The sequence below is a fragment of the Callorhinus ursinus genome, unplaced genomic scaffold (assembly GCF_003265705.2).
Source record: "Callorhinus ursinus isolate GAN/ISIS: 27379988/994484 unplaced genomic scaffold, GSC_fseal_2.0 scaffold12, whole genome shotgun sequence".
Classification (NCBI taxonomy): domain Eukaryota; kingdom Metazoa; phylum Chordata; class Mammalia; order Carnivora; family Otariidae; genus Callorhinus; species Callorhinus ursinus.
Window position 1 is genome coordinate 74,066,806 of NW_027397074.1, and position 25,946 is coordinate 74,092,751.

General features: G+C 44.1%; 1 long non-coding RNA gene across 3 annotated transcripts in view; it reads left to right on the forward strand.

Annotated features, from left to right (window-relative positions):
* Nucleotides 1-4,262: 4,262 nt before the first annotated feature.
* Nucleotides 4,263-25,946, forward strand: part of LOC112811028 (uncharacterized) — a 75,977-nt gene continuing 54,293 nt past the window's right edge. For all 3 annotated transcript variants that reach the window (XR_012380355.1, XR_012380357.1, XR_012380356.1), the window contains exons 1-2: nt 4,263-4,470; nt 11,433-11,686. This is a non-coding gene — a long non-coding RNA (uncharacterized lncRNA). The remainder of the gene's footprint in view (nt 4,471-11,432; nt 11,687-25,946) is intronic.

Below are 25,946 nucleotides of genomic sequence, written 5' to 3' on the forward strand. Positions count from 1 at the left end.
ATTATGTTATCTCTGATTTTCTTTTATACAATTCGAGAGCTGCCGGAATGCTTGGTCGCTGTTACCAAGTGTACAGTGGTAGCAACATGTAAATCTTGGGCTAGATTCTTAGCTGGAAGATGCAAATTCTAGTGACTAATTAACCCAGACCCTCACAGAGGTTGTTAGGATGTCTCCTGTGGTGCAGAACAGAGGGAGGGGTATAAAAACTAGGATTTGGGCCTGGGAAGTAAGATAGATAGGCTATAAAAACCCTACAGGTGATTTCAAAGAGGTGTCTTGAGCTGCATCTGACACCTCTTTGCATTTGAAGCAAAGACCATGTAGGGACTAGCAATGGAGGAAAGAGTATTTGGGTCTATTTTTGAAGGAGGTTCAAAGTCTCATGAGACCCAGACTGAAGACATAATGACTCAAGAACGGGGGAATGGAAATTGCCTGTTGATTTTACAAATATCGTCTGAATCCTGGCACAGAGAGGTGGAGGCAAAAGTGTTCCTGACCTAGGAAGAAGCACCTCCGTAGCCACGGAGGCGAAGGGAGAGCATGGTTTAGGTGGTTGGGGGTAACGAACAGACAGTTTACAAAGGCTCTTGAATGGGAAGGGGGTGCCTGGGTGGCTCAGTTGGTTAAGCGTCTGCCTTCAGCTCAGGTCATGATCCCAGGGTCCTGGGATTGAGTCCCCTGTTGGGCTCTCTGCTCAGCAGGCAGTCTGCTTCTCCCTCTCCCTCTGCCGCTCCCCTTGCTCATGCTTTCTATCTCTCGCTCCCTCTCTCTCTCTCTCTCTCAAATAAATAAATAAAATCTTAAAAAAAAGAAAGATATAGGAAGGAATTGTATCTTAGGCTTAGGGCAATGGGAAGCCATGGAGCGTCTCAAGCAGCAAAGCAAGGAGCATGTGTTGCCTGGGACCAGGGCCGGTGGCCCAGAGACAGTTCGAGGGCACTGCAGCAATCCAGCAGAATAATTCCACCGCAGAAGCTAGAGCTTCAGGGGCAGCAGGCTAAGCTGTGTCCAGTGGTGGGGATTGTTGAGTTGGGGGGCTTGGGGTTGGTAGAAACGCTGACTTTGGGGAATAGTGAGGGGCCTGTGGGATGTCCCAGTGGCCTCGTGCACATGAGGTAGAGGTAGGAATTTGGGAGTCATGAGTAAATAGTAACTGGTGAGGTATGCACTGGAGTGCTGAGGTCTCCTTGCTAGATGATAAGGAAATGGAAGAGAAGGTGGCCCAGGATGGAACTCCCTGAGGAGCAGTATCTCGGGGATGGGCTGAGGAAGGGGAGCTCTTGAAGGAAACTGGAAAGAAGAGTCCAAGAGACGAGGGTCATCTAGGGCAGCACAGGGTCATGGAAACCAGGGGAAGTGATGACTTAAAAGAGCAGGTCATCAGGAACGTCCAATGTTGGAGAGAATTCATAGACGAACTTTAAAGTACCTACCGGATTTAGCAACAAAGAGACCTTTGGTGTCCATTTTTGGGAATTTATTATTTTTTTTCAATCAACAAATATTCCCCAAACATTGCTTATCACACAAGACCCTGCTCTTGGCCTGAGGCTTACAGTCTAGTAAGAGGGACAAACAACAGACAAATAAACCGATAACTGGGTGAGGCTTTTTCAGTGATAAGAGCTATTAAAAAACCAAACAGAGGGACAGGTACAGTGGGCAACTGGTGATGGACGGGAGCTTATGCAGATTGGATGGACAGGAAAGACCTTTCTGAGGAGGTGACATGTGACTGGAGTCCTGAATGAGAAGAAACATTTGCATAAAGATCCAGGGGGCAGACTGTTCCAGGTAGACGGAACAGCTTATACAAAGGCCCTAAGTCAGAGATGCTCAAGTGGGGGCAATTGTGCCCTGCAGGGGACAGCTGGCAGTGTCTGGAGACATTTTTGGTTGTCACAAATCAGGAGGGATGGGGAGTGCTACTGACCTCTGTTGGGGGGGTAGAGGCCAGGGATGCTGGTAAACACCCTGCCATGCTCAGGACAGTCCCTGCAACAAAGAATTACCCGGTTCCAAATGTCACCAGTGCCAAGAGTAAGAAACCCTGCCTCAAATCAGGAACAAGTGTGGTCCACTTAAAGAGCAGAAGGGCGGGCCGCCTGGGTGGCCCAGTCCGTTAGGCAACTGACTCTTGACCTTAGGTTTTGATCTCAGGGTCATGAGTTCAAGCCCTGTGTTGGGCTCCAAACTGGGTGTGGAGCCTACTTAAAAAAAAGAAAAAAAAGCAGAAAGGTCAGTGTCTGGGGTGGGCGGTGGGACCTGAGTCCGAGAGGCAGCGTGGCAGGGGCAGATGACTGAGGCCTTCCAGGGCTTGGTAAGGGGTTTATATTTTACTTTCCGACAACGGGAAACCATTAGAGGGATGTAAGCAGGGAAGTGACTTGAGCTGATTTACATTCTAAAATGACACTGTGGCTGCATACAGAGACAGTCATCCAGGTGAGGAGGAGAACAGGGGACAGGTGGACAACTAAGTAGAGCTGGTGGAATTATTCTGATGGATTGGGTTTGAAGGCTGAGAGAAAGTGAGGAAACAAAAGTGACTACTAAGATTTTGGTTTGAGCAATAGGATGGGTGGGGGTACAGTTCACTGTGATACAAAGGCAGGGCAAGGTTTATTTAGAGAAGATCTAAGGAGTTTGAACTGCATACGAAGGGGACCATTAGGTGATGGGTAAGGGCTTTAGCATCCATCACGTTTATCACACAGCTAACCCTGGGATTGAGACCTGAGCTGAGATCAGAAGTCGGCAGCTTAACCAACTGAACCACTCAGGCGCCCCTTCTCCTGTCCCTTTAAATCGGTGTCAGGCATTGGGCATTTCTCTGGTTGCTCTTACGTAAAAGAAGGTCTGCTCCGAGCTGGTAACCGACTGCTAATGAGGGAGTCAGGGCCAGAGCTGGGAGCACAAGAGTTAAGAAGGCTTTGCCCTCTCTGGCTCAGCATGTGTATCGTAGAGGCTCACTGGGCATTTCCATGGGTTCCTTGAGCCTCTCACCTGGTAGGGCCTTCTGGTGGCAGCGCTTTGGCTGGCCTTGTCCACCTGGCTCACTGTCAAACCCCACCTGCCCGCCCCACTCCTGCTCTGCCTCTTACTGCTAGGCTCTGCTTTTATAGGTGGCCTTTTCCTGAGCTGGATTCTTCCATCTGGTCTCCAGGAGCCAACTTCCGCCTTGGATCTGGGCTTCCGCCTGCTGCCACAGGCTGGTCTGACTTTCTCGGGCGCGAGCTAGGTCCCATTCCCTCCAGCCCCCAGCTCTGGGGGACACACATTAATTTCTCCAACGGGTTCTACTAAAGCTCTCTCACTGGGCATGAGGAGAAGGCAGAACATCCCCTTCATCCTTCTGCCCCGGGGGAGGGGGGGATGAGAACCATAGCTTTCTACTGGCTCTGCTCTAAAATCTGTGCAATCCCCCCTCCTCTGACTCTTTTTACCCTCCATAGGTGTGAGGGAATTTAAAAGTCAAAATACTGGATCTTGGTTATCCGGCTTTGAGATTTCACATCTGATCTAACGCAGCCTTTGGAATAATCATCTTTATTCGATCCTGGTGCTTCGGTCCCAACTTCTAATTTAACACTTTGTTATGTACACATGGTGATGGGCCCACGCTGAAACGGAGGGAGAAGCTGACGACAAGGAGAGTGGCTGATGGAGTTGGGGTCCAAAGCCTTGGTGGGGAATCGGTCTAGGGGGAAAGGAGGAGACAGGAGGGGGCAGTTCTTGGATGAGAGGAGACGGGCAAGGAATTAATGGAACTTCCATCCAATGATTTCTAGTTTCTCCATGAAACAGGAGGCCAGAGGTTTATTGAAGGACAGAGAAGAGGAAAAATCATGATTGAACTGGTCTGAATCATTTGTATGATTCCCTCAGGACTTCTGAGGGAATTTCCAGTCCAGCTTAAAGTTAGAGCACCTTCTGCCCTGGCTCAGGCTGCTGACAGGGCAGAAGAGCTCCTCTTGCCTCTGGGTAAGTGGAGGTTAATACTCCCCCGGCTGGAGCTGTTGGGAAAGGAGAGATGAGAGGGTCCGTATACCAAAGGGTACGGATCACTGGACAAAGGAGCACCAGAAAAGCCCAAAGACAGCCAGACTCCCTGGTTTAGAGAGGGAACTTTTTATCTTTGCAAATAGACTCAAAGTTCAGGATTGAATGTCCCGAGTCACAGAAGCCCCAGCTACACACTAAACCAGCGCCCTGCTGAATCCCACAGCTTGAAAGAGGAAGAGGTTATGAAAGACCAGTCCTAATGTGGTCAGCAATTACTGACAGGTTTGGGGAACTGGTGGGAGGGAAGAATGAAGTTCTTTGGGCTTATTCAGACTCAGAATCCACAGGCTCAAAAGCCCTGATAAAACTCTCTTGATTTTATTTCAGAGGAGTGTGTTGATGTCCAGGATCGATAATGAAACTTTCTGATGTCTTACACACCTTTATCTCTGCTGAATGGTAAGGATGATTGGGGCTGTGAGTTGGATCATGTGTGACCAAATGTGGAGCCACAGCTCCTTCAACTGTAGGAGATAAAATTATAAGAACTGAAATTATTATTTGGGTGGCAACTCAAGGTCGGGGAAGAGAGAAAAGAAATAGAAAATGAAGCTTAAGAAATTCTCTCAGGGACGCCTGGTGGCTCAGTCGGTGAAGCATCTGCCTTCAGCTCCGGTAATGGTCTCTGGGTCCTGGGATCGAGCCCCACGTCGGGCTCCTTACTCAACAGGGAGTCTGCTCCTCTGTCTAGCCCTCCCCTCTGCTTGTGATCGCTCTCTCTTTCACTCTCTTGCTCTCAAATAAATAAAACCTTAAAGAAATATATGGCCAAATAAAGAACATTATAAAATGACACAACAGTGTTCCTGTTGAGGCAATGCATAGACAAAGTTTACTTTTACCAGAAAAGAGTAGTAATAATTTGTCCCTGTTTTAAGCAGGCGCTCCTGCTTGGCATTTCTTAAACAAAAACAAAAACAAAAAAACCCAGGGACAAAACTACTATGCTTACATGACAAGCTGGTCTTATTAACACTGGTTCTTAAAATGGCACTTCAACTGAGGATGGTCACTGGAAATTGTCCCCAGTGATTTTTCGAGGCTATGTTGGACTAGTTAGAGGGCCACTGGGAAGCCATTTGGAATGTGTGTGAAAACAAAAATTAATTTCTAAAGAGAAATTTTGCTGTTTCTTCCGCCCTCCCTGGCTTAAACTTGTCACACTGAAGAAACAGGTGGGATGGGTCCTTGGCATGGTGGCCCTGAATGTGTGTATGTGATCTGCATACAGTTTTCTCTCAGAGGGATCAAAATCTTCAGTCTGAACAAAGTGAAACATGTCCTCATGATTTTTTTAAAAAGCATCACCACCCACAAGGGCAATACCTTACAGGTAGTGGAAATAAAGGAAGGACACAGATTTCCTCCATAAGGCTCACAGCTTTTGATTGCAATCCAGTGAAAATCTCCAGTGCTAATCATTGCCTGGATTTATTCAGCCACGAAGCTTCTGGCATCTGTTGGCTTGAGTGTGAGGTACTCCATTTTAATGTTGCAAAACCTCCTAAATACCCACAAAGGCAACTGTTTATCTCAATCTTCACTTAAAACACCTGCTTGCTGATACTTGATTATGTGTTTTGAGGCTTGTGATTGAGCGGCTAACACCTGGCTGATTAGGCTGATGTTTGATCATGTTTTGAAATGCAGTTTTACTATTTAGCGTGCGCTTCCATGCTGCAAAGCATTAAGTGGATTGGTTGTCCCAAAGCTCTTATTGTTGTTTTTTAAAAATAACCATTACAGAATACTAGCTTGTTTGCATGGAAAGGGAAGTGAACTTGACAATTCTTACTCGATGATGCAGCATTGTTCGTTAAGACCGTGGGTTTCAAAATGTGGTACGAGGAGCACCTCTCTCGCACTCCTACCCTAGACCTGCTGAATCAGAGTGTCTGGGGGTGGGGTCCATGGACTGACATTTTGAACTAAGAAATGCTACTTTGAGAGAAGGCAACTTTCCTTTGGATCCTGAAGGACAATGGGTAGCTTTTCTGGGTTCAGGAAACTTCCGGTTGCTGTCTGTGAAGGCAGTCTGTGCGGAGAGTCCAGAGGTTTGGGTTATTCTGTGGGAGAGCATGGGACATGAGTGAGTGCTCACATCACGCCTGCGCCTGGGCCTGAGAGGTCAGGGACGTGTGCGGCCAAGGCCACGGTGGGGGCCTGCTTTCCTCTTCATTTGACGAATGAGACCATTGAGACCCTGGAAGGTGACCGAAGGTCATGAAAGATTTGAAGCTAGGGGCGCCTGGGTGGCTGAGTCGGTTAAGTGTCTGCCTTCTGCTCAGGTCATGATCAGGGTCCTGGGACTGGGCTGCGATGAGCTCCCTGCTCAGCGGGGAACCTGCTTCGCTCTCTCCCTCTGCCCCTCCCCCTGCTCTCTCTTGCTCTCTCTCTCTCTCTCTCTCAAATAAAATCTTAAACTAAATAAATCTTAAACTAAAACTAGAACCCGTGTTTTAGTCCCTACTTGTCCTTGTTCCCAGGTCATCAAAGTGAGAACTCTTGGAGAAGCCAGGCCCCTCCAGGCCTCCTCCCCAGCCTCCCGCTGGCACAGGGGCCCAGAAGGCTGACCTTCTTGGACTGCAGCCGATGGCTCCCTGCTCCCTGGTTTCTGGCTGGACTTGGCCATCGGGAAGTACTGGCGGGAGACAGGGAGAAGAAGCCCATCTGGGGCGGACACCGTGGTCAGCTCACCTGAGGGACCATGTGGATGTGGGAGGGGAACAGCGTGCCCAACCATTGTAGTTTCGCCGGACACAGACTTCCTGGGCTAGGACCGGGAGGGTCCAGGCAGATTGCAGGGGAGGGGTCCCTTTAGATTGTGACTAAAAAAAAAAAAAAAAAAGTCAAAGGAGCTCAGGACAGTGGTTAAGACCCATCGAAGTGTAGTTGCTATTGCTGTTTTAAAAATAGCCACACACTTTATTATTTATTTGATTAGAAAAATGAGAGGGTGGGGGATGGGTGAAATAGGTGATGGGGATTAAGAGTACATTTATCACGATGAGCACCGAGTGACGTACAGAATTGTTGAATCACTGTTGTACGTCTGTGGCTAATGCTATGTTAATTATATTGGAAGTAAAAATTAAAAAATAATTTTAAAAAATGAGATCATCCATGATATAAAACTAAAACATGTTGTAGGGTAAGTCTTTCTCCACTCTTGGCCTCTCTCCATTCTCTTCTCCAGAGGCAAACTGTGCCCAGTTTCTTTGCGTATCCTTCCAAAGGTGTTTTATACTCATTTAGGTGTATAAATACATTATTTAAAGCATCCAAATGGTAGCATCCAGTGCTCCTCCCCTTTTTTTTTCAGTTAACGGCACATTTCTGATCGTTCAACAGGTAATAAAAAGCTGCCCTATTCTTTTTAGTGGTTCTATAGTATTCCTATACCTGGATCTGTTGTCGTTTATACATTTAGCAAGCCACCTGTTAATAGACTTTGAGTTTGTTTCTAATCCAGCGTCATTATTCATTCAAACAGTGTTGCAGTGCAAATCCGTGAGCATCCGGTCATAGAGAATGTGCCCTTAAAACCCTGAGAGTCACTGTCAAACACACTTCCATACAGGCTGTACGGAGTACAAGTAATGGAAAGATAATCCACAATGAGGATTTATGCTTCTATCAACAGGGCAGAAAGGTGCCCGGGTCCCCACAGCACCGCCAAAAGCACACCCTCCATTTCAGCTACGGTCCAGGCGTGGTGAAGCAAATCCTACTTTTTGTCAAGGCGTGGTTAAGCAAATCCCAATTTTTGTTGGCAAAGCAGATCTCCCATTTTTCCTTCCTAAATGGTCTCTTCCCAGCGATCGTGGCAAAACTCTCCCTCTAGCCAGAGCCATTTCCTGTCTTCTTTGCTGCTTTTGCTGGGTCAGCTTGTTAGCTTTAATTGTCTTTCAAATCATCTCCAGCTGTGTCATTCTTCTGGCTCTGCCATGTTACGGGAAATGCTGTCAAAACCAAGGGTGTGTCTGCAGGGATAGATCAAGGTCTGTGCAACCAGTAGCCAAAGTTGGCAACTGGAGAATAATCAGCTTTTTTTTTTTGGTCTGAAAATAGGTCAGATCCACAAAGGCATTGAGGTGCTGGAGGCTTCATGCCAGGGCAACCATACCAGAACTCAGACTCTACCCTTTTAACATCCAGAACTTCTTACAAACGCAAAGGACATCTCTGTAAGCAGTTCGATTTCCTGATCCCGGTATTTCCCTTCCCTACCTCCCTTCTCCAGATATTTTGTATATGTGGAGACACAGATGTAGAAATAGATCTCTCCCGGTCTCCTCCAGCGAGGGGTGCGTTGGAGTCCGCTTGCACCAGGGTTTGAAGGCTGATTAGGTTCTTAGGAATTTAGGGAGCTGGTTGTTAACTATAGCCATTATTGAGAATTATATAAATTTAAAAATCACATCTTTACTAAAAACAAAGGTAATAAATATTCAAAACATCACTGTCTAACTATTACAGTACATTTTATTTATGTCTGAGTTTTTTACATCAATCGTATCTGTATCGTGGAAATACTACGTAACGGTGAGCTACTGGCTATCTCTTCTCAACTCAGTGGTTCGTGACAGCGCTTGGTTGCTTGACATTGATCGTGATGGGAGTATTTACACCAAGGAAATGGTCAAATGCTATAAATCTGTGCTTGATTTATTATATTCTAGACTTAAAGGAGAAAATATTAATAATGCACATTAGACTTAAAAGTCTGTCATGACCAGAGCTGAAGGGGAGAGAGGAATTAGTTCAATGAACATAATTTGTACAAAAGTGAGTGTATCGGTGGATCTCATCCTATTTAATAACAATACATTTATTGGGAAGAGACTTAGCAGACTGATGTGCAATTCTATTTGTCAAATCATGGTGGAATTATGACCATAGTTTGACCACGAATACAAGGGTTCAGCAAAAATTAACTGTGGAATCTGCAGTAAGGACTGTTAGGTATTTTATTACAATCCAGAAATTGTGTATTGTAAATGCATGTTATATCAGCAAAATCTATAGTATCCTTATACATGCATTCACCCATTTGTCCTTTTTTTTCCTTTTGGAGAGTTGGTTGTTAAGTATTTACCTGTACACACTATCTCCAGCTTCAGAATTCTGTGATTATACTAGATTTTATGCCATTATCTCAAAAGAAATCATGCCATTTTCCTTGGTCCACATTCTGTACAGAGGGACTAAGAGATGATGAAGACGCCATTTGCCTCCTTTCTTGAGGAGTAAAGCTGGAGCCTGGGGAGTCTGCATGTACCTGGCGTTCTGTGTGTCAGTGATGACTAAGTTGAGGATTAGGCCTAGTGCTGAGGAGGTGGCTGGCCTGGAGCCAGGCCTTTTCTGCTGAACCTTCTTTCCCTGCAATGGCCATAAGATTTTGGCATTTTCCGAACTCAGGAATTGGCAACTCTCCTGAATTACCAAGCCAAGTCCTCATTTATTCAGCCGGTGCCAGGAATACATTCTAACTTCTAAAAGTTCTCTTAATCCAGGTTCTGGCCAAAGTCACTACAGAGAAGAATTCTTTTATTAAGATAAAACCCACTGAAACATAAGATCAAAAAATATGAAATTTCTTTAAACTTTTGACATGAACTAAATATTTGTGATTTTGTTCCTCATCTGAAGGAGGTTTTCATCTTGCCCTAATGTGACTTGAGCAGTGGGGCACATTCCTTGCACCAGTGCCCTGGGTTTCAGGGCCCCTGAGAAGCTGTGGGTTGCTGGGGGTGTTCCTAGCATGTGTCAGGGATTGGCGGGTGTTGGCCTGTGATACTTGTTTTACTTGGCATACCATCTGGAACTCATCAAGGTAAACAAGAGATACTACTTCTGTTTATATAATAGTAAAGAGGTTTATTGACCAGAAATTAGATAGGCCAAAAATTCTTTAGGGAAGATTCTAGAACTAGGTTTGGAAAGCAGGCATGAATAAGAGACAAGGCATCAAGGAGGACCACAACCCCAATCACATTCCAGACTACAGCTGGGGAGAAGCTCCTATGGAGACACATTCACCCAAGATCCTGCTTTTTCCATCCCTGAGCACTGGGCATGTCCACTTATGCAACCTCTGCTGCTGACTCAGGGCACTGGACATTCCTGCCCCTGGAAATGCCAAGCTGCTGTCATGGCCACTGCCACACTGCCGGAAGGATGCTCTGCCTCTTTTGCATGTTGTACTAAGGCCCGACTCAAAGTCCAGCCTTTTGTCTTTGCTGAGCTGCAAGGGAGCCTAGGAAAAAAACTGTTTGGCTCTGCTTTCTACAGAGAAACACAAGGGGGATATGCTATAAACAAGGGAGGATACTCATTGCTGAGTAACCAAAAAAGAAAAATGTCCACGACACTTGGGCACGTGCTCTGCAGATGTATATGCTCTCACATGTCCCCTGGGATGTGCCTAGGTGCATGGGAACTTTCTGGTCGGCTTTGGCTCCATGGGACCACTACTTACTGTACCGCCTCCACTCTAAGCAGGCTGCTTTTGGACCCCCTTCTCTTCTGCAGGCTTCAGGATGAGTCTGGAAGAGATGCTGGATCCGTGTTGTCTCCGTTGCGTGCTCTCTTGGCTGTCCTCAGGACAGCACCCCAGGCTCCTCCAGGGTGCTCTGGGTCATGATGCTTCTCCTGCCCCATGGCTCAGATCTCTCTCTACTTAGCCCGTAGTTGGTCTGCAGTCCCATGAAGCAAAAAGGTATAAGACACAAGGAGCTGGAGCCTTACTCATGCTTCCTGGGGTCTCCACTGCCCCAGCATGAGTCCTCTCAAAACTCTGGCCCATGTTGCCTGGTGTATCACAAGGGCTCAATCCCTTGTTTTGGGTTTCATTTGGAAAAGTGCTTAGTCATTGCTTTTAGTTAGATAACTATCAAAATAACCTATTATATTTGTTTGGCACTAGAGAGTTTTCAAACACTTCCACAATGAGGAACTCATTATATTGTGTTGGCCTCCTCTGAAATAGCCCAGGCCATTTTTATCGCCACCATGGAGTCAAGCCACTGAGGCCCAAAGGGCCTGAGGTCACACAGCTGCTATGGGGCAGGGTTGGCCTTGGCCCTAGCTTCCCTTACCCCTCACCTGGTGCTCCATGGACTGTTGTGCAGCTTCTTGACATGTGTTGCTATGAAGAAGAATTCACCCAAGATCCAGCATCGTTGTGGACAGTTGTGCCTCCTGTGGAGTTTGTAGAACGCTGTCTGAGCTCTGTCCAGGCTGCCAGGCCAGGCTGTGTGAGCCAGGCTCCCTCTAAGGATGGGAGGTGCTCTCACCCAGAACGGTCTTTGCTGGCAGCCTCACTCCATGCTGCTCAGGAATTTTCTTGTCTTTCCTAGCCCCGGATCTCTCAGAGGCAAGGCAGAAGCAGCTGATGAAGTGGTCACAGTCCCCTAAGAGGAGGCCAGTGGGTGGAATTCCCAACAACTCCAGCTCTGAAGTTTGGAAGACAAACGACTTGGGTTTTGGACGAATGGGAGTGTCAAGTTATTCCAGCCTGATGAGATAACAGCTCAGAGGATCACGAGGAATCGATTCCTCCAGAAGAGGAAAGCCAGCTGGCACAGGAGCTCCGCAGGGCCTTCTGCTAAAGGTAATGCGGGGTCACAGGCTAACAGGTTCCAGGTGATGATGGGATTAGGGCGAGAGGGAACTGGGGTGTGAATAAGCCTAAATTATAGTCCGTGATGAGCCCAGGGAGCATCAGGAAGGTTCACAGACGAAAACATGACTTTGATGATCCAGAGGCACCAGCTTCTGGGTCCCTTCTCATTCTCCAGACACAACAGAGAGACGTTGGAGTCTAAATGGAATTGCAGAGGTCTTAGGATGTCAAGGGAAAGTAATGGAAAGATACGGGGACCAGGGAGAGGCAGGGGAGGAGAGGGAGGCACTTTCCTGTGTCACAGAATTTAATGGGGTAGCCCCAGATCTCAGAAATCAAGGCAAGCAATGTTTCAAGGCAATATTTGCAAAAATCACAATTCAAAAATCTGTAGTGAACAGGATACTGACCTGGATACCGGCCATATGGAGCCATATTGGAGCCTCAGGCAAAAGGAAAAATCAGTAGTATTGATCCCATCTTTATTAAAAATGTTTGCATTTTGTTCATCCTGAAGCTTTTTCCATTTTCCCCCATTTTTTATTGTGGTAAAGTATGTATAACACAAAAGTTATCATTTTAACTATTTTCAAGTGCACCATTGAGAGGCATTAAGAGTGTTCACACTGTTAGACATCCATCACCACCATCCATTTCCAGAAGTCCTTTCTTCTTTCCCAACTGAAAGCCTGTCCCCATGAAACACTAACTCTCCATCCACCCCTCCCCCAGCCCTTGGCAACTGCCATTCTACTGTGTGTTTCTATGAATTTGCTCTCGGCTTCTCCTGTAAGTGGAATCAATCAGACAGTATTTGTCTTTTTGTGACTGGCCTATTTCACTTAGTGGAATGTCCTTAAGGTCCATCCATGTTTTTTTGCTTGTTTGTTTGTTTTGTTTCATTTTTTAGAGAAAGAGAGAGTGTGTGAGTGGGGACAGGAGAGGGGCAGAAGTAGAGGGAGAGAGAGAATCTTAAGCAGGCTCCACACTCAGCAAGCCTGATTTCAGGACTTGATCTCACAACACTGAGATCATGACCTGAGCCAAAACTAAGAGGTGGACGCTTAACCGACTGAGACACTGAGGTGCCCCTAGGTCCATCTATGGTGTAGCATGTGTCAGAATTTCCTTCTTTTTAAAGGCTGAATAATATTCCATTATAGGTATACAACACATCTTGCTTATTCATTCATCCATCGATGGATATTTGGGTTGTTTCTGCTTCCTGGCTAATGTGAATAAGGCTGTGGTGGATGTGGGGATTCAAGTCTCTGTTTCAATTCTTTTTGGGTACATCCCCAGAACTGGAATTGCTGGATCATGTGGTAATTCTATATTTAATTTTTTTGAGGAAGTTTCCAATTGTTTTCTATAGCAGCTTTTGCATTAATTTTAATTTTTTAAAAATATTGCATTTGAATATTATTTACCTGAAGTCCTGAACTTTTCAGGCCTTGTTGCAACCTGTCCCAGCCCTGGAACACAATCCCTGATGCCCAGTGCTTCATACATGGCACCAAATGGAGCCACAGAGCTCTTTGCCAGAACCATGGAAGGTCTGCTTTGCTGGCCTGTTATTTATGTTTTGCCCTTATTTGGGAAGATGATACTTTGGGTTGTTTTTCCAGTACGAGGCCAGGTAACACAGACTTACTTGCCTTGTGTTACTGGTGTAGATTGGTGAAGGAGCCATCAGGATTGGGGTGCAAACTGTGACCGAGATACTGTTCTGATGGGATGCTCAGGGTTCTGGGCAGGGGTGTATCTGCTGGCACTCTTGATCCTAAATTTAATTAGCAGCATTTCTACAGTGTCCCCTTGGTTTTCTTAGTTTTCAAGTGAGTTTTTCTTCCATCAAAGGAACCAACAAGATTTTGATCACTTTCTGCCATCTTTATTTTTTGTTTTGTTTTTATACTTGGTAAAAAGAAGAGCAGTCTCTGCTCTGGAATCAAACAGGACCTGCATTTTGAGACAACACCCCTGAGCAGTCGGAGCACATTCTGGAATTACAGAAACAGGCTCATCTGAGAAACAAATCAGTTCTATTTGTTGTACCTGAGAGGAAAGCGCAAGTCCTCACTGATGCCCATGGTGGTCACCTTCTGGGAGCAGAAGGTGCCTTTGAAGATGGATGCATTTGGGAGACCCCAGACAGGTGCTCACCATTCACTTCTTGGGATTTCTCCCCAACAGGGCAATTCACTCTTTGGCTTTTTAGGTTAAATATGGGGTTCCTGAGTAGTGATTTCCACCCCCATTTTGGAAGGTTTCTTTTCTCACCTTGAAGCTCTGTGTTCTGTGAAGTTTGGTGAATGGCCTCCTTTGTTCTTATGCTCATCCTCCGGCATGGGAGCTCTCTCCTTGTCTCACACCCAGGGACTTTCTGTTCTTTTCTTACTTGGAGACTGAGTAGGGAATGGATATGGGAACATACAAAGACATTATACCATTGGCTGATGGTGGATGAGCCACTTAATATCTTTGTGCCTCAGTTCAATGGTTCAACATCAACATTAACATGTGACTTCTCGCCGCCTTTGTCTCTGTCCGGAAGAGACCTTTGATATGAGGAGAGATGTTGATTAAATATAAGGGTGTGTGGCTGGCTGGCTACATGCATTAATTCTACAAATAATTATGGGAGTCCTGCTAAAGCACCTGGCGCCATTCTAGGAACACAAAAGGTATAGGAGATTGCTAAAACATGGTTGGGGTACAGTTTGGGGCACAGACAAGTAAAAGGATTTGATAAGGGTATATGTTTAGTGTAGTGCCTGGTATAATAGCTCAACAAGTGGCAGTCCTTGTTTCTGTGTGCACTGTCCTGGGTCTCGGCAAACAAAGGTGAAGAAGCTGTAATTCCTTCCCTTAACTGGATAGTCTAGAGGGTGCTATAGACATGTGCGGGTTAGAAGCTAGGATGCTCATCTGCCTCAGTTACTCCTCACAAAATCCTTCCACAGGTTAGGAAACAAAGGCTTATGGCAGCCCTATGTTATCTTTCAGACATGCAAATAGTAAAAGAAAAAAAAAAGCCAAAATTCAAACCCAGGGAATGCTGATGCCAAAGCCTGAGCTGTTTTGTCTTGAGGAGATGTTGGTCAGTGTTTGTCAAATGAATATTCATTTGTGATATGTGCATGAAAATGCCCAGACAGGCAGTGCCAGAGACACAAGAGGTGTTGAAAAGATTTTAAAAGAATACCTGCATTTTTTTTTCCCTCCTGCAACGTGTACATATAAAGGAAAAAGGGAGGAAAGAGAAACCAAAGCCCATCCTCTGTGAATCAATAGCAGAAAAAGATGCAGACTCCATCAAAGACTCCAGATTTTGCAGAGCATGAAATTACCAGATGATGATCTCAGAATTGACAGCTGAAAACTGTTTCCTTCTGTTGGGATGATTTGGGTCTATTGTCCTTGCTTTTGCCCTATATCCTACAGGCTAATAACCTTTTCTTTTTTGTTCTCGAATCAGGGAACCGATTTGGGTGAGTGACAGGGAAGCGGAGGTGGGCAGACAGCTGTGAGGAAGATGGAGCTGGTGGTCACTTTGCTTTCTTAGGAATATTTGATGAAGGCTTTTCACCCTCTCGCTGTCAGGTCTGTCCAGAATCTCATCAAATATGCTAGCATATTCTGAAGTGAGTTTTTCTTTCTCAAACAGAAAATTGCATTTTCAAAAAAAATATAAAAGTAATACATATTCATTGAGGTACATTGAAAAGTATAGAAGGGAGTGAACATATTCATTGAGGTACATCAAAAAGTATAGAAGGGAGTGACCATCACTTGCTATCCCATTACCATCTGATACACACACACACACCCACCCACCCACCCACCCCCCCCCACACACACACCCACACACCCACACATATTATATTAGAAAAAGGGGATCCTGCTGATGATAGACACATCTTGGGTACACGCACAATCATTTTTCTTACTCTGGGGCCATCTTAATAATCAGGGTTTCATTATTTGATAAACCAAAGCTGTTTGGCTTTGGTGTAGACAGCAGATCCAACCTAGACTAATCTACACCAACTCAAAAAATGTCCTTTGGAATTTTTTTTTTCTACTGAGATCCATGAAACTATGCTGGTTTCAGCCCTTTCCTCATTCTTAGTTGTTTTATTCTTTAATCCCATGAAATTTTCCAACATGTGAAGCCATGCCCTCCCTCCCTCCCTTTCTTTCTTTTTCTCCTTCTGTCTCTCCTAGTCCAGCCAGAAGCAATTCTTCTTTACATCCTGAAGAAACTTAATGAATACAGTATTTGCTGCTTTCCAACCTTGTCTACTTAATGCTGTATTTTAGGCATTTTCCCAGGTCAATAAATAGAGTCACAAATGCATGTATAAGGGCTGCATAACAGTCCAGTGAATGGACATACCACCACTTATATAACTAAAGGGAAACCGTTTTCAGCTGTCAGTTCTGAATCTGGTGTCTGGTAATTAAGAGTTACTTTTTCTTTTGGCTTTTATAGAGAATCCTGCAGCAAACATTACTATATGTATCTGTTTATGTTTGTTGTATTTTCTTCTACTTCTTAAAATCTTATCCTGGCATTCTTTTTCTAGTTCCTTGAGTTGAATTTTTTCTTTTTCAATCTTTTTCTTTATTTTTAATTTTGAAGACTTTGTTTAAAGCTCTAAATTGCTAACTACAATTTAAACTGCACCCAGAAATTTAAATATGCATTAGTTTCATTGTAGTTCAGGTCAAAATATTTTGCAGTTTCATTGATGATTATTTCTTTAATCTGAGCATGATTTAAGAGTACATTTTAAGTTTCAAACATATGAGCTGTTGTTTGTTAAAACTTTATCACAGGGCTTAAAAGAATTGCAGCACATTTAAGAATATCGAGATCATAAAGAATGTGCTTTCTAATCCAGTGTAATTAAGCTAAAAATCACCACCACCAACTACAAAAGACTCAAAATCCTTTATATTTGGAAATTTAGTAATACTCTCATAAATAACTTACGCATAAAAAAAGTCACAATCAAAATGTTAAGATATTTTGAGCTGAATCATAATGAAACTATGGCAGACGAAAACTTGTGGATGCAGTTTCAGTCTTGCTTAAAGGGAAACTTACAGCACATATTTATATGCACATATTTAAAAAAAGGCTGAAAATCAATAAGCTAAGTACCCATTTCAAGAAGGTAGAAGCAGCAGTGGTGGCAACAAATCAAATATAAATATTCACTAAAGATGCCAGTAGGGTCACCTTCAGTGGAGATTCGTGTCTCTTTTCTCTGTCTTCGTATCTAGAGTTTTATGATTTTTGAAGATGCTTCCATTGGGCCTCTAGGCTCTTAGTCCAGGATCAAGTCTCGCGATGGTGTTTTGGGGTTCCTGCTCCATGGAAATGCTGGGAAGTTACAGATCAGTAGCTTAACTCCTGAGCAAGAGGCTCCTCTCAGGTCCACAGCCTACTTCTCAGCTGGTTTCCATGAGGCAAGAAATGCTCATCTGCCCTGTCCCCCTGTCGCCTCCCAACGGCAGCCTCCAATAGTCAATCTGAGGCTAATTCCCTTGTTATAGACTGAAAGTTGCTGCTCCTTTCCAAATTCCTATGTTGAAGTTTAACCCCCAGCATGGCTGTATTTGGAGATGGGGTCTCTAAGGAAGTGGGTTAAATGAGGTGTGAGGGTGGGGCCCTTATATGAAGGGACAGGGGAGAACTAACTCCCTCCCTCCCTCCTTACCTCCTTCTGTGTATGTATGTGCGTGCGCGCTTGTGCATAGAGGAAAGGCTATGTGAGGACATCCTGAGAAGGTGAGCATCCATAAGTCAGGAAGAGACCTCTCTCCAGAAACTGAAGCCACTGGACCTTGATGTGGGACCTCCAGCGTCTAGAACTGTAAGAAAATAAGTGTCTGTTGTTCAGGCCACCTGGTCTATGGTATTGTGTTATGGAAGCCCGAGGAGACTAACACACCTTCCTTCAGGGTGACCAAACCATTGTTGCCCCTGCCTGCTTTGGGGCTCAGTAGCCTGTATCTTGTCTCTAGTCCTATTCACTTTGCTTTGCAGCTGCTCCACAGGGATGTTTATTTTATTTTTGAGTCCAACTATGACTTTTAGCATTTGTTTTTTTTTAACATATTTTATCTACTGTGGGGTGAGCTAGGGAGTACATCAAATGTGTGCACACTGTTTAAGATCTTTTGTGATTTCTAGGAAGAAAGAATCACATGGAGCCAGATGTGCTGTTTAATTTTGCCCTAGAAATTAGAGATTCAGTGGCCTTACTGAATTGCTTTTTTTTTTTTCTTGTGAGCAGAGCATTTGGAATCAACTGGCTACTATTTCATAGTTACTAATTATTCCAAGATCCACTGTGAATCAGTACTTCAGCAGATCATCCTGGGGGAGGCTGTCAGCCACTCCTTTGCCTTTCTTCATCCCCCACGTACAGATCATGGCATCTCTTCAACCACAGTTCACTCCAGCTCCTAGTGTTTCTCTTTCCACATTACCACCAACTCCCAGCGTGACCCTCCCACGCAGAAATGGCAAAGTTGCATCTTTTTTATGGACCTAAATGAGATTCAGGTTGGGAAACTAAGCTACAGTGATGTATTGTTTGTGAATGTGAATGTCTGTTGACTTAACATCACTGCTTTTGAAGTGAGAGATGATAGTACTGATGGTGCCCACATAAGGCAGATGCACCTGCATGGGATACGTACAGAACTGTGGGTCTCCTCCCTCTGCTCACCCACTGGTGGCTTCTTAGCAGAGGCAAACTGTTACAGCCTCTACAGCCATTTGCGATTCTGCCTCATGGACTGAAATCAGAACTGGGGCCTCCTCTGACCTCAAACCTCTTTCTTTCTCAGTGTTACAGGATCACTTGGTTGTGTCTGTTTCCAGCATGTAGCATTCAAGTTCAACAACCAAGAATCAAGTGGGACACATGGTTTCAGACGCACTTCTCTTGAGTTCCAGGGGGCTGTGTAGGCAGGTGGAAATGCGATGGACTTTGTGTGGCCCAGCTCTTAGTCATCCATCCACGAGCCATGTGGCCTTGGGCAAGGTCTGCAAGCTTAACCTCTGTGAGTTCACCTGTAATGTGGACATTGTAATGTGTACTCCACAAGGTTGGCGTGGGTGTGTTCAATATAGGTGAAGCCCCCACTCTGTGTCTGAAGGTATTCAAGAGATACTCCTTTCTTCCCTCCCTCCCTCCCCGACTCTGCAGTAATGGGCTGCCAGCTCTCTGCAGTCATCGCACCCCCCCGCACTCTGTTCCTAGGTGTTGGTGTAAAATGGGAATCCAGCCGTTTGATGACTCAGATGTTCTTTTATTTCCATAACACTCTGACCGTGATATTACAGCTGTTCTTTGGGGGGTTTGTCGGGTTTGTCCCGTGACCCCCTACCCCTGCCACAGTCACTTCTTGGCTAAAGAGCCATGCAGTCATTTATGAATATATTGATTAGGAGAAAACTAGAGATCATTATAAAAAGCCTTAAAGGGAAAGTGGGATGGACGAGAACCTTCCAGAGGAGGGTGAAGAACTTGAAATTGCTGAGCACAGTGATGGGAATGATCCCTTCCCCATGTGAGAAGGCTGACTGACAGAATTTCTGTTCTTAGAGAATTTGCTGGAAGGAAAGGGGGAAGAGCAGGCTTGCTGTTTTTGGCAATTCTAAACCCTGGAAAAACTATAAAACAGTTGGACTTGGTCCTTGACACACTCCCACCTCCTCTTTTTGCGTCCTCTCTCCCCTACCCTTCATTCAGCTGCTCTGACACCCCCCTGCCCCAGGCCTGGCTTCCTCAGTTCTCATAAATTTACCTCTTCATCCCTCAAATTGAGTATTCTCTTGGTGCCCAATTGTCAGACTTCCCACAGAGGAAATAGATCTGAGAAATCAATTCATAATATGTTTCTCTCTACAGTGTTCTTTGCAAACTCTTCCTGAGATGTTTGCATTTTAGAAGAATTGCTTTTTAAGGGAATGATATATTTAGTTGGGCTATCCTATGCTAACTGTAAGAAAAAAATAATGGTATGATGTGATTGCCCCGAGAAAGCTGGGTTAATGTGAACACAAAATGAAGCATGAGGACATGTATACATTCCAATGTGACTCCATGGGCATCAGATTTCTCTTGGAGTTTTCACATATAGTTTTGGACTCCTAATTGAAGAAACACATGGACATAATGGGATACATTTGGATTAGTAAGGAGTAAAGAGGAGGTTCAGCAAGGCCTGGAGAGCTATCCCCTACACTCATGAGGGATGTCTTCTAGGAAGGGGGTAGATTTGTTCAACATCATATTGCCAAGGGTGAAACTAGGACCACTGGGTGAAACGTACATGGAGATTTTGTTTTGTTTTGTTTTGTTATAAAGTAAGCTCTACACCCAATGTGGGGCTTGAACTCACGACCCCAAGATCAAGAGTCACATGCTCTACCGACTGAGCCAGCCAGGTGCCCCAAGATGGCTGTTTTTTGAATCAGAACTGCCCAAAGATGCAGTGGGCTGTCAGAAGGACAGCTGTCAAGGGGATTCCAGTCCAAATGATCAAGGCTATCCATGAGTGAAATCCCAGAGGGCAGCCTGTGGGTGGAGTAAATTTTTGGTGTAGGGACAGTTTCCTTCCCAGGGTTTTATATCATCTTCCCTAGGCAAGTGAAGGCTGAGCCTTAAAGATGGCTGGTGTTATCTAGATGAGAGGAAAGAAGGAACCGTGGGACCAAGGCTTTTCTTTCTTTCTTTTTAAAATTATTTTATTGTTATGTTAATCACCATACATTACATCATTAGTTTTTGATGTAGTGTTCCATGATTCATTGTTTGTGCATAACACCCAGTGCTCCACGCAGAATGTGCCCTCTTTAATACCCATCACCAGGCTAACCCATCCCCCCACCCCCCTCCCCTCTAGAACCCTCCCACCCTAGCACACTCTCCATCGTCTCTCATGGTTTGTCTCCCCCCCCAACTTACTCCCCTTCATTCTTCCCCTCCTGCTATCTTCTTCTTTTTCTTTTTTCTTAACATATGTTGCATTATTTGTTTCAGAAGTACAGGTCTGTGATTCAACAGTCTTGCACAATTCACAGTGCTCACCATAGCACATACCCTCCCCAATGCCTATCACCCAGCCACCCCATCCCTCCCACCCCCCACCACTCCAGCAACCCTCAGTTTGTTTCCTGAGATTAAGAATTCCTCATATCAGTGAGGTCATATGATACATGTCTTTCTCTGATTGACTTATTTCACTCAGCATAACACCCTCCAGTTCCATCCACGTCATTGCAAATGGCAAGATCTCATTCCTTTTGATGGCTGCATAATATTCCATTGTGTATATATACCACCTCTTCTTTATCCATTCATCTGTCGATGGGCATCTTGGCTCTTTCCACAGTTCGGCTATTGTGGACATTGCTGCTATAAACATTGGGGTGCACGTACCCCTTCGGATCCCTACATTTGTATCTTTGGGGTAAATACCCAGTAGTGCAATTGCTGGATCGTACGGTAGCTCTATTTTCAACTGTTTGAGGAACCTCCATACTGTTTTCCAGAGTGGTTGCACCAGCTTGCATTCCCACCAACAGTGTAGGAGGGGTCCCCTTTCTCCGCATCCCCGCCAACATCTGTCGTTTCCTGACTTGTTAATTTTAGCAAGGCTTTTCTTTCTTGCATTCACATAACCACCCAGCTGAGGGAAATGGACATTTCGTTTATTTGCTGTCGTGGCAACTCTCTGCAGGCTCCTGAATGCTTATGAGTATGAATCATTTTTATTTTACCTCTGTAGACTGAGTCCCCAGCAAGATAAGGAGGCATCTTGCCAGATCTAGATAATGCTCTTTAGATGATAGAATAAATTTAAAAATCTTGAGGATCAAATTAATTTTACTTTTGACCCCAGACAATCTCTCTCTTCCAAAGAAAACTAATCTGAAAGATTTATATAAGGTATTCAAGGTTCTTTGGATCTTATGCAAGCCTGACCCAATCTTACCCCGGTGAGTTTTTAGGTATAGTAGAGCTCTAAGAATTAAATTTTCTATGAACTAGCAAGAAATGAGAGAAAGCCGTACTTGATATGCACTTGAGGCTCTCATACAGTCCAGAAACTTAAAGACCAGTGCAGTTTTATGGGCAATAACTCATAAGCTCTGTATATTCAATTGCATTCTTTTCCTATTCCTCTCTTATCAGAATCCTTTCTTTCAAGGGTCAAAATTAGTATTTAATAAACCATTATTTACCAGAATGCTATACAGAGCTTTTAAAAATGCTTATGACTCAGACAATACAGCAGTCAATCACATAAAATCAAATATGTGGATGCTAAGTCACAATTTAAAATTCCCATTTGACTTATCTGCTCTCCTTAAACCCTGCAGATAACACTGACAATATTGAAAATTAAGTATCTTTTATGAGTAACAAATTCCTTTCTAATGAAAAATTTTTATGGTGGTTTACCAATGGAAATTGCAAATACATAAGGATAAAACAATAGATTAATGAAACCAATAACCATTAAAATAAAAACTCTAAGCAAACCAGCAATAGAAAGAAACTTCTTAAGCCTAACACAAACCTATAATCAACAAAAAACCTATAACGAACATCATACTTACTGGTGAAAGACTGAATGCTTTCTCCTTAAAATAGGGAACCAGGCAAGAATACCTGCTGTCACCATTCCTATTCAACAATGTACTGGAGGTTCTAGGTGGTACAATAAGGCAAGTAAAAGAAATAAAAGGCATGCAGATTAGATGAAGTAAAACTGTCTTTATACACAGACAACATGATCTTCTATGTAGGAAACCCTAGGCATCTACAAAAACTCCTTGAACTAATGTCTTATATTTGCAGGATACAAGACCAATGTATAAATTCTATTTCTATACACTAGCAGTTAGACATTGAAATGAAAATTACCACTGCCAATAGCCTCAGAAATATGAAATGTTGAGGAGCAAATTTGACAAAACACATGAAAGACCTGTACACTGAAAACTACAAAACGTAGCTGTGAGAAACTAAAGAACCCCTAAGTAAATGGAGAGAGAGGTCATGTTCATGAATTAGAAGGACTGATATGTTAAGATATCAGTTCTCCTGAAATTGATCTATAGATCAAAGCAAACCTAATTAAAATCCTAGCAGAACTTTTTGTGTATGTGTGTGTGTGTAGAAATTGACAAGCCAATTCAAAACTTACAAGGATATTCAAAGAACATAGACTAGGCCAAACAACTGTTACAAAGAAGGACAAAGTGGGAGGACTTACAGTGCCTGACTTCAAGATTAAAAAGTATAATCATAAAGACAGTATGGTATTGGCATAAAAATAGACCTAAGCAACACAATCAGAAGTCCAGAAATAGACCTCCACGTATATGGCAATTGCTCTTCAATAAAGGTGCCAAGGCAATTCAATTGGGAAAGAAGAATCTTTGCAACAAACAGTACTGGGAAAACCAGAGGGCCAGATGTAAAAAACCAAAACCAAACCATCAAAAAGCACCTTAACCCTTGCCTCACATAACCTACAAAAAGTAACTTGACATGCATCAGAAACCCACATAGGAGAAGTGAAACTATGAAGTTTCCAGCAGAAGACGTATGAGAAGATCTTAGCAACCTTAAATTTGACAAGGATTCTAAAATAGGACACAAGTTAAAAACGAATTAATTGGATATAGTCAAGAAATATTTTTTAAAGCCATCACTATGACAGTGAAAAGGCTGGGTCATATACAGGGAGATATTTGCAAAACATACAAACTTGCTGCTCTGTAGACATTTATCAAATCAGTAAATTTAAAATGTGGCTCCAGCAGTAGCACTACTGGCTATTTACCCAAAGAATACAAAAACACTAGTTTGAAGGGGTATATGCACCCCTATGTTTAAAGCAGCATTATTTACAATAGCTAAGTTATGGAAGCAGCCCAAGTGTCCATCAACTGATGAATGGATAAAGAAGTGATATACATACACACAATGGAATACTCAGCCATAAAAAAAAGAATGAAATCTTGTCATTTGTGATGACGTGGACCGAGCTAGAGAGTTTAATGCTAAGTAAAATAAGTCAGTCAGAGAAAGACAAATACCATATGATTTCACTCATGTGGAATTTAAGTAACAAAACAAATGAGCAAAGCAGAAAAAAGTAGGAAGACAAACCAAGAAACAGACTCTTAACTACAGAGGACAAACTGATGGTTACCAGCGGGGAGGTAGGTGGGTGGATGGGTGAAACAGGTGATGGGGATTAAGGAGGGCACTTGCTGCTGCTTGTGTTAATAAAAATCTAAACTGTCTATCACCTATTTTATTGAGAAAGTTGAGGCCATTCACTTAATCCCATGTACTTACCTTGCTCCACCTTTCCCTTCTTCTCTCTTGCTTCAGAGAATAAAGTAGCCCTCTTCCTGCTGAAGGCTGATGCCACAACCTGTGTCCTGGATCCCATCTCCAGGGGCTCGCCCATCACTTCTCTCTCTCCCCCTGTGTTCAACCTCCCGCTTCTTACCCTTAGCACACAAACACATTGTCTCTCCCATCATTAAAAAATGTTCAACAGAACCTTCCTGTGACCTCCTCGCTGCTGCCCTTTCTCCTTCCATTCTCATTCAAACTTCTTGAAAGACTTGCTTTTAATCATCTCCCCACCTCTAGTTCCATCTTCATTATACTGCAATTTGACTTCCACCTACACAGTTCTGTTGAATGGAAGGCGCCTATGAACACCTAATTGCAAATCCAATGGGCACTTTCTTCAATTCATTATCTTCCCTGACCTGTCTGCTACATCCAGCACCCATTAATCACTCCTGCTTCCTGGGAACTTCCCCTTGGCTTCCATGACACAGAAGAATGCCCTGGTTCTCCTCATCTCTGTCCCACGTGGGCTCCTCTTTCTTCACCCACCATCTGACTGTCGGTGTACCCCAAGATTTTGCCTGTTGTATATTCATTGTCTTATCCTACGTGTTCTCTCTGAGCAGCACTATCTGGATGCCAGTCACTCCTCAGTTTCTCTCTTCAGTGTGGACATCTGTCCCAAGCTCCAGACACATATATTCATCTCCATCTGGATGTTCCAGAAGAACCTCCACTTGATCACATCCATAACTGAATTCATCATTTTCTACTTCTGGGGTTCTCTATCTCATTGAGTTGCACTGCCACTCACTAGATGCGGAAGATAGAAGTCTTCAAATCATCTTTGTTTTTTCCTTCGTTCATATGTTCCATCTCTCTTCAATCGCCAAGTCCTTTTGATTCTACTTCCTAAATATTCCTCAAGCTATTACCACAGATGCAAGGCCATCCCTGGTTTGTTTCTATTTTTCTCACCGACTCTTTTACTAACACCTTAGTTAAGGCTTCCTTGATTCTTGCTGGATGACTCCAAAAGCTTCCTAATAGGTATCCCTGGCACCCATCTTACCTCCCACAAACCCATTCACTCAACACAGTATTCAGAGAGCACCTACCATATGCACTGATCTGGGGGGTGGGGGAGATAGTGGTAAGGAGACTAGTCATGTCCTTTGCTGTCACTAAGCTTATACTATGGTAATATGTGAGTGTGTGTGTGTTTTAATCCACATTAAATAATTCCAGATACCAGTAAGTGCGCCATAGACAAGATAATAGGATAGAAGCTGACTGATGCAGTGGATTAAATTTGGATATTCAAAGTAGGCCTCTTTGAGTAGGTGATGTTTGAGCAGAGACCTGATGAAGAAGAGCATCCGGGGCGGGGAGAACAGCATGTAGAAGGGCTCTGAGTGGGTGCATGTTCAGAGGATATCAGCTGAGGGAAGAATAGTCCGGGGTGAGGGAGGATTGTGTTAAGCCTTACAGGCCATGGGATGGGTTTGGGAATCTCCAGTTTGACAGGAAGCCATTGGAGGACTTTCACTAGCAGGTAACATGGTCTGGTGTACCTCCAGAGCAGAGTGCTCTGGTTGCTGCATGGAAAATAGGTTGCAGGAGCACACCTGGAATTAGTTAGGAGGTCACTGTATTATTTCAGATGAGAAAAGGTGATGTCTGGCCGAAAGGGGCGGCAGTGGAGATGGAAAGGAGCAGATGGAATTGGAGTATCATCTGGATGTGGAATCCCCAGGACTTGAAAGAATCAGGATGTCTTCTTCATCCTCCATCAGTGGCTCCAGAGTGATTTTCTAAACACAGCTCAAGCCATA